Source organism: Branchiostoma lanceolatum, chromosome 13, assembly GCF_035083965.1.
Source record: "Branchiostoma lanceolatum isolate klBraLanc5 chromosome 13, klBraLanc5.hap2, whole genome shotgun sequence".
Lineage (NCBI taxonomy): Eukaryota > Metazoa > Chordata > Leptocardii > Amphioxiformes > Branchiostomatidae > Branchiostoma > Branchiostoma lanceolatum.
In genome coordinates this window covers 18,222,585-18,231,523 of record NC_089734.1, presented here as the reverse complement: position 1 = coordinate 18,231,523, position 8,939 = coordinate 18,222,585, and positions in this window count along the sequence as shown.

The window sequence follows — 8,939 nt, the reverse complement described above, 5'->3', positions numbered from 1 at the left end:
GCTAAATATTTGTCTGTATGGTTTCTGGTCTGTCTGGCCCTCTGTCTGACTGTCTGGCTCTCAGTCTTTTTGGCTCCCTGTCTAGCTAGATATCTGTCTGTCCAGATTCTGGTCTGTTTGGCCCTCTGTCTGACTGTCTGGCCCTCAGTCTGTCTGGCTACCTGTCTTCCTAGATATCTGTCTGTCTGGTTTCTGGTCTGTCTGACCCTCTGTCTGACTGTCTGGTTCTTAGTCTGTCTGGCTCCCTGTCTGGCTAGATATCTGTTTGTCTGGTTTCTGGTCTGTCTGACCCTTTGTCTGACTGCCTGGCTCTCAGTCTTTCTGTCTCCCTGTCTGGCAAGATATCTGTCTGTCTAGTTTCTGGTCTGTCTGACCCTCTGTCTGACTGTTTGGCCCTCAGTCTGTCTGGCTCCCTGTCTGGCTAGACATATGTTTGTCTGGTTTCTGGTCTGTCTGACCCTTTGTCTGACTGTCTGGCTCTCAGTCCGTCTGGCTCCCTGTCTGTCTAGATATCTGTCCGTCTTGCTTCTGGTCTGTCTGATCCCCTGTCTGACTGTCTGGCTCTCAGTCTGTCTGGCTCCCTGTCCGGCTAGATATCTGTTTGTCTGGATTCTGGTCTGTCTAACTATCAGTCTGACTGACTGGCCCCCAGTCTGGCTGTCTGGCTCTCAGTCTGTCTGGCTACCTGTCTTCCTAGATATCTGTCTGTCTGGTTTCTGGTCTGTCTGACCCTATGTCTGACTGTCTGGTTCTTAGTCTGTCTGGCTCCCTGTCTGGTAAGATATCTGTTTGTCTAGTTTCTGGTCTGTCTGACCCTCTGTCTGACTGTCAGGCCCTCAGTCTGTCTGGCTACCTGTCTTCCTAGATATCTGTCTGTCTGGTTTCTGGTCTGTCTGACCCTATGTCTGACTGTCTGGTTCTTAGTCTGTCTGGCTCCCTGTCTGGGAAGATATCTGTTTGTCTAGTTTCTGGTCTGTCTGACCCTCTGTCTGACTGTCTGGCCCTTAGTCTGTCTGGCTCCCTGTCTGGCTAAATATTTGTCTGTATGGTTTCTGGTCTGTCTGGCCCTCTGTCTGACTGTCTGGCTCTCAGTCTTTTTGGCTCCCTGTCTAGCTAGATATCTGTCTGTCCAGATTCTGGTCTGTTTGGCCCTCTGTCTGACTGTCTGGCCCTCAGTCTGTCTGGCTACCTGTCTTCCTAGATATCTGTCTGTCTGGTTTCTGGTCTGTCTGACCCTCTGTCTGACTGTCTGGTTCTTAGTCTGTCTGGCTCCCTGTCTGGCAAGATATCTATTTGTCTAGTTTCTGGTCTGTCTGACCCTCTGTCTGACTGTCTGGCCCTCAGTCTGTCTGGCTCCCTGTCTGGCTAAATATCTGTCTGTATGGTTTATGGTCTGTCTGGCCCTCTGTCTGACTGTCCGGCTCTCAGTCTGTCTGGATCCCTGTTTGGCTTAATATCTGTCTGTATGGTTTATGGTCTGTCTGGCCCTCTGTCTGACTGTCTGGCTCTCAGTCTGTCTGGATCCCTGTCTGGCTAGATATCTGTTTGTCTGGTTTCTGGTCTGTCTGACCCTTTGTCTGACTGTCTGGCTCTCAGTCTGTACGTCTCCCTGTCTGGCTAGATATCTGTCTGTCTAGTTTCTGGTCTGTTTGACCCTCTGTCTGACTGTTTGGCCCTCAGTCTGTCTGGCTTCCTGTCTGGCTAAATATCTGTCTATATGGTTTCTGGTCTGTCTGACCCTATGTCTGACTGTCTGGTACTCAGTCTGTCTGGCACTCAGTCTGTCTGGCTAGATATCTGTCTGTCCTAGATATCTGGCTGTCTGACCCTCTATCTGACTGTCTGGCTCTCAGTCTGTCTGGCTACCTGACAGGCTAGGTATCTGTCTGTCTGGTTTCTGGTCTGTCTGACCCTCTGTCTGACTGTCTGGCTACCAGTCTGTCTGGCTCCCTGTCTGGCTAAATATCTGTCTGTATGGTTTATGGTCTGTCTGGCCCGCTGTCTGACTGTCCGGCTCTCAGTCTGTCTGGATCCCTGTCTGGCTAGATACCTGTCCGTCTGGTTTCTGGTCTGTCTGACCTTTTGTCTGACAGTCTGGCTCTCAGTTTGTCTGGCTCCCTGTCTGGCTAGATACCTGTCGGTCTGGTTTCTGGTCTGTCTGACCCTCTGTCTGACTGTCTGGCTCTTAGTCTGTCTGGCTCATTGCCTGCCTACATATCTGTCTATCTCGTTTCTGGTCTGTCTGACCCTCTGTCTGACTGTCTGACTCTTAGTCTGTCTGTCTCCCTTTCTGGTAAGATATCTGTCCGTCTTGCTTCTGGTCTGTCTGATCCCCTGTCTGACTGTCTGGCTCTCAGTCTGTCTGGCTCCCTGTCCGGCTAGATATCTGTTTGTCTGGATTCTGGTCTGTCTAACTATCAGTCTGACTGACTGGCCCCCAGTCTGGCTGTCTGGCTCTCAGTCTGTCTGGCTACCTGTCTTCCTAGATATCTGTCTGTCTGGTTTCTGGTCTGTCTGACCCTATGTCTGACTGTCTGGTTCTTAGTCTGTCTGGCTCCCTGTCTGGTAAGATATCTGTTTGTCTAGTTTCTGGTCTGTCTGACCCTCTGTCTGACTGTCAGGCCCTCAGTCTGTCTGGCTACCTGTCTTCCTAGATATCTGTCTGTCTGGTTTCTGGTCTGTCTGACCCTATGTCTGACTGTCTGGTTCTTAGTCTGTCTGGCTCCCTGTCTGGTAAGATATCTGTTTGTCTAGTTTCTGGTCTGTCTGACCCTCTGTCTGACTGTCAGGCCCTCAGTCTGTCTGGCTACCTGTCTTCCTAGATATCTGTCTGTCTGGTTTCTGGTCTGTCTGACCCTATGTCTGACTGTCTGGTTCTTAGTCTGTCTGGCTCCCTGTCTGGTAAGATATCTGTTTGTCTAGTTTCTGGTCTGTCTGACCCTCTGTCTGACTGTCTGTCTGGCCCTTAGTCTGTCTGGCTCCCTGTCTGGCTAAATATTTGTCTGTATGGTTTCTGGTCTGTCTGGCCCTCTGTCTGACTGTCTGGCTCTCAGTCTTTTTGGCTCCCTGTCTAGCTAGATATCTGTCTGTCCAGATTCTGGTCTGTTTGGCCCTCTGTCTGACTGTCTGGCCCTCAGTCTGTCTGGCTACCTGTCTTCCTAGATATCTGTCTGTCTGGTTTCTGGTCTGTCTGACCCTCTGTCTGACTGTCTGGTTCTTAGTCTGCCTGGCTCCCTGTCTGGCAAGATATCTATTTGTCTAGTTTCTGGTCTGTCTGACCCTCTGTCTGACTGTCTGGCCCTCAGTCTGTCTGGCTCCCTGTCTGGCTAAATATCTGTCTGTATGGTTTATGGTCTGTCTGGCCCTCTGTCTGACTGTCCGGCTCTCAGTCTGTCTGGATCCCTGTTTGGCTTAATATCTGTCTGTATGGTTTATGGTCTGTCTGGCCCTCTGTCTGACTGTCTGGCTCTCAGTCTGTCTGGATCCCTGTCTGGCTAGATATCTGTTTGTCTGGTTTCTGGTCTGTCTGACCCTTTGTCTGACTGTCTGGCTCTCAGTCTGTACGTCTCCCTGTCTGGCTAGATATCTGTCTGTCTAGTTTCTGGTCTGTTTGACCCTCTGTCTGACTGTTTGGCCCTCAGTCTGTCTGGCTTCCTGTCTGGCTAAATATCTGTCTATATGGTTTCTGGTCTGTCTGACCCTATGTCTGACTGTCTGGTACTCAGTCTGTCTGGCACTCAGTCTGTCTGGCTAGATATCTGTATGTCCGGATTCTGGACTGTCTGACCCTCTATATGACTGTCTGGCTCTCAGTCTGTCTGGCTACCTGACAGGCTAAATATCTGTCTGTATGGTTTATGGTCTGTCTGGCCCGCTGTCTGACTGTCCGGCTCTCAGTCTGTCTGGATCCCTGTCTGGCTAGATACCTGTCCGTCTGGTTTCTGGTCTGTCTGACCTTTTGTCTGACAGTCTGGCTCTCAGTTTGTCTGGCTCCCTGTCTGGCTAGATACCTGTCGGTCTGGTTTCTGGTCTGTCTGACCTTTTGTCTGACAGTCTGGCTCTCAGTTTGTCTGGCTCCCTGTCTGGCTAGATACCTGTCGGTCTGGTTTCTGGTCTGTCTGACCCTCTGTCTGACTGTCTGGCTCTTAGTCTGTCTGGCTCATTGCCTGCCTACATATCTGTCTATCTCGTTTCTGGTCTGTCTGACCCTCTGTCTGACTGTCTGACTCTTAGTCTGTCTGTCTCCCTTTCTGGCTAGATATCTGTCCGTCTGGTTTCTGGTCTGTCTGACTGTGTGTCTAACTGTCTGGCCCTCAGTCTGTCTGGCTCCCTTGTCTGGCTAGATATCTGTCTGTCTGGATTCTGGTCTGTCTGACCCTATCTGACTGTCTGGATCTCAGTCTGTCATGTTCCCTGTCTGTACTGTCTAGATATCTGTCCGTCTTGTTTCTGGTCTGTCTGGCCCTCTGTCTGACTGTCTGGCCCTCAGTCTGTCTGGCTACCTGTCTTCCTAGATATCTGTCTGTCTGGTTTCTGGTCTGTCTGACCCTCTGTCTGACTGTCTGGTTCTTAGTCTGTCTGGCTCCCTGTCTGGCTAGATATCTGTTTGTCTGGTTTCTGGTCTGTCTGACCCTTTGTCTCACTGCCTGGCTCTCAGTCTGTCTGGCTCCCTGTCTGGTAAGATATCTGTTTGTCTAGTTTCTGGTCTGTCTGACCCTCTGTCTGACTGTCTGACCCTAAGTCTGTCTGGCTCCCTGTCTGGCTAAATATCTGTCTGTATGGTTTCTGGTCTGTATGGCCCTCTGTCTGACTGTCTGGCTCTCAGTCTATTTGGCTCCCTGTCTAGCTAGATATCTGTCTGTCCAGATTCTGGTCTGTCCGGCCCTCTGTCTGACTGTCTGGCCCTCAGTCTGTCTGGCTACCTGTCTTCCTAGATATCTGTCTGTCTGGTTTCTGGTCTGTCTGACCCTTTGTCTGACTGCCTGGCTCTCAGTCTGTCTGGCTCCCTGTCTGGCTTAATATCTGTCTGTATGGTTTATGGTCTGTCTGGCCCTCTGTCTGACTGTCTGGCTCTCAGTCTGTCTGGATCCCTGTCTGGCTAGATATCTGTCTGTCTGGTTTCTGGTCTGTCTGACCCTCTGTCTGACTGTCTGGTTCTTAGTCTGTCTGGCTCCCTGTCTGGCAAGATATCTATTTGTCTAGTTTCTGGTCTGTCTGACCCTCTGTCTGACTGTCTGGCCCTCAGTCTGTCTGGCTCCCTGTCTGGCTAAATATCTGTCTGTATGGTTTATGGTCTGTCTGGCCCTCTGTCTGACTGTCCGGCTCTCAGTCTGTCTGGATCCCTGTTTGGCTTAATATCTGTCTGTATGGTTTATGGTCTGTCTGGCCCTCTGTCTGACTGTCTGGCTCTCAGTCTGTCTGGATCCCTGTCTGGCTAGATATCTGTTTGTCTGGTTTCTGGTCTGTCTGACCCTTTGTCTGACTGTCTGGCTCTCAGTCTGTACGTCTCCCTGTCTGGCTAGATATCTGTCTGTCTAGTTTATGGTCTGTTTGACCCTCTGTCTGACTGTTTGGCCCTCAGTCTGTCTGGCTTCCTGTCTGGCTAAATATCTGTCTATATGGTTTCTGGTCTGTCTGACCCTATGTCTGACTGTCTGGTACTCAGTCTGTCTGGCACTCAGTCTGTCTGGCTAGATATCTGTATGTCCGGATTCTGGACTGTCTGACCCTCTATCTGACTGTCTGGCTCTCAGTCTGTCTGGCTACCTGACAGGCTAGGTATCTGTCTGTCTGGTTTCTGGTCTGTCTGACCCTCTGTCTGACTGTCTGGCTACCAGTCTGTCTGGCTCCCTGTCTGGCTAAATATCTGTCTGTATGGTTTATGGTCTGTCTGGCCCGCTGTCTGACTGTCCGGCTCTCAGTCTGTCTGGATCCCTGTCTGGCTAGATACCTGTCCGTCTGGTTTCTGGTCTGTCTGACCTTTTGTCTGACAGTCTGGCTCTCAGTTTGTCTGGCTCCCTGTCTGGCTAGATACCTGTCGGTCTGGTTTCTGGTCTGTCTGACCCTCTGTCTGACTGTCTGGCTCTTAGTCTGTCTGGCTCATTGCCTGCCTACATATCTGTCTATCTCGTTTCTGGTCTGTCTGACCCTCTGTCTGACTGTCTGACTCTTAGTCTGTCTGTCTCCCTTTCTGGCTAGATATCTGTCCGTCTGGTTTCTGGTCTGTCTGACTGTGTGTCTAACTGTCTGGCCCTCAGTCTGTCTGGCTCCCTTGTCTGGCTAGATATCTGTCTGTCTGGATTCTGGTCTGTCTGACCCTATCTGACTGTCTGGATCTCAGTCTGTCATGTTCCCTGTCTGTACTGTCTAGATATCTGTCCGTCTTGTTTCTGGTCTGTCTGGCCCTCTGTCTGACTGTCTGGCCCTCAGTCTGTCTGGCTACCTGTCTTCCTAGATATCTGTCTGTCTGGTTTCTGGTCTGTCTGACCCTCTGTCTGACTGTCTGGTTCTTAGTCTGTCTGGCTCCCTGTCTGGCTAGATATCTGTTTGTCTGGTTTCTGGTCTGTCTGACCCTTTGTCTCACTGCCTGGCTCTCAGTCTGTCTGGCTCCCTGTCTGGTAAGATATCTGTTTGTCTAGTTTCTGGTCTGTCTGACCCTCTGTCTGACTGTCTGACCCTAAGTCTGTCTGGCTCCCTGTCTGGCTAAATATCTGTCTGTATGGTTTCTGGTCTGTATGGCCCTCTGTCTGACTGTCTGGCTCTCAGTCTATTTGGCTCCCTGTCTAGCTAGATATCTGTCTGTCCAGATTCTGGTCTGTCCGGCCCTCTGTCTGACTGTCTGGCCCTCAGTCTGTCTGGCTACCTGTCTTCCTAGATATCTGTCTGTCTGGTTTCTGGTCTGTCTGACCCTTTGTCTGACTGCCTGGCTCTCAGTCTGTCTGGCTCCCTGTCTGGCTTAATATCTGTCTGTATGGTTTATGGTCTGTCTGGCCCTCTGTCTGACTGTCTGGCTCTCAGTCTGTCTGGATCCCTGTCTGGCTAGATATCTGTCTGTCTGGTTTCTGGTCTGTCTGACCCTCTGTCTGACTGTCTGGTTCTTAGTCTGTCTGGCTCCCTGTCTGGCAAGATATCTATTTGTCTAGTTTCTGGTCTGTCTGACCCTCTGTCTGACTGTCTGGCCCTCAGTCTGTCTGGCTCCCTGTCTGGCTAAATATCTGTCTGTATGGTTTATGGTCTGTCTGGCCCTCTGTCTGACTGTCCGGCTCTCAGTCTGTCTGGATCCCTGTTTGGCTTAATATCTGTCTGTATGGTTTATGGTCTGTCTGGCCCTCTGTCTGACTGTCTGGCTCTCAGTCTGTCTGGATCCCTGTCTGGCTAGATATCTGTTTGTCTGGTTTCTGGTCTGTCTGACCCTTTGTCTGACTGTCTGGCTCTCAGTCTGTACGTCTCCCTGTCTGGCTAGATATCTGTCTGTCTAGTTTCTGGTCTGTTTGACCCTCTGTCTGACTGTTTGGCCCTCAGTCTGTCTGGCTTCCTGTCTGGCTAAATATCTGTCTATATGGTTTCTGGTCTGTCTGACCCTATGTCTGACTGTCTGGTACTCAGTCTGTCTGGCACTCAGTCTGTCTGGCTAGATATCTGTATGTCCGGATTCTGGACTGTCTGACCCTCTATCTGACTGTTTGGCTCTCAGTCTGTCTGGCTACCTGACAGGCTAGGTATCTGTCTGTCTGGTTTCTGGTCTGTCTGACCCTCTGTCTGACTGTCTGGCTACCAGTCTGTCTGGCTCCCTGTCTGGCTAAATATCTGTCTGTATGGTTTATGGTCTGTCTGGCCCGCTGTCTGACTGTCCGGCTCTCAGTCTGTCTGGATCCCTGTCTGGCTAGATACCTGTCCGTCTGGTTTCTGGTCTGTCTGACCTTTTGTCTGACAGTCTGGCTCTCAGTTTGTCTGGCTCCCTGTCTGGCTAGATACCTGTCGGTCTGGTTTCTGGTCTGTCTGACCCTCTGTCTGACTGTCTGGCTCTTAGTCTGTCTGGCTCATTGCCTGCCTACATATCTGTCTATCTCGTTTCTGGTCTGTCTGACCCTCTGTCTGACTGTCTGACTCCTAGTCTGTCTGTCTCCCTTTCTGGCTAGATATCTGTCCGTCTGGTTTCTGGTCTGTCTGACTGTGTGTCTAACTGTCTGGCCCTCAGTCTGTCTGGCTCCCTTGTCTGGCTAGATATCTGTCTGTCTGGATTCTGGTCTGTCTGACCCTATCTGACTGTCTGGATCTCAGTCTGTCATGTTCCCTGTCTGTACTGTCTAGATATCTGTCCGTCTTGTTTCTGGTCTGTCTGGCCCTCTGTCTGACTGTCTGGCCCTCAGTCTGTCTGGCTACCTGTCTTCCTAGATATCTGTCTGTCTGGTTTCTGGTCTGTCTGACCCTCTGTCTGACTGTCTGGTTCTTAGTCTGTCTGGCTCCCTGTCTGGCTAGATATCTGTTTGTCTGGTTTCTGGTCTGTCTGACCCTTTGTCTCACTGCCTGGCTCTCAGTCTGTCTGGCTCCCTGTCTGGTAAGATATCTGTTTGTCTAGTTTCTGGTCTGTCTGACCCTCTGTCTGACTGTCTGACCCTAAGTCTGTCTGGCTCCCTGTCTGGCTAAATATCTGTCTGTATGGTTTCTGGTCTGTATGGCCCTCTGTCTGACTGTCTGGCTCTCAGTCTATTTGGCTCCCTGTCTAGCTAGATATCTGTCTGTCCAGATTCTGGTCTGTCCGGCCCTCTGTCTGACTGTCTGGCCCTCAGTCTGTCTGGCTACCTGTCTTCCTAGATATCTGTCTGTCTGGTTTCTGGTCTGTCTGACCCTTTGTCTGACTGCCTGGCTCTCAGTCTTTCTGTCTCCCTGTCTGGCAAGATATCTGTCTGTCTAGTTTCTGGTCTGTCTGACCCTCTGTC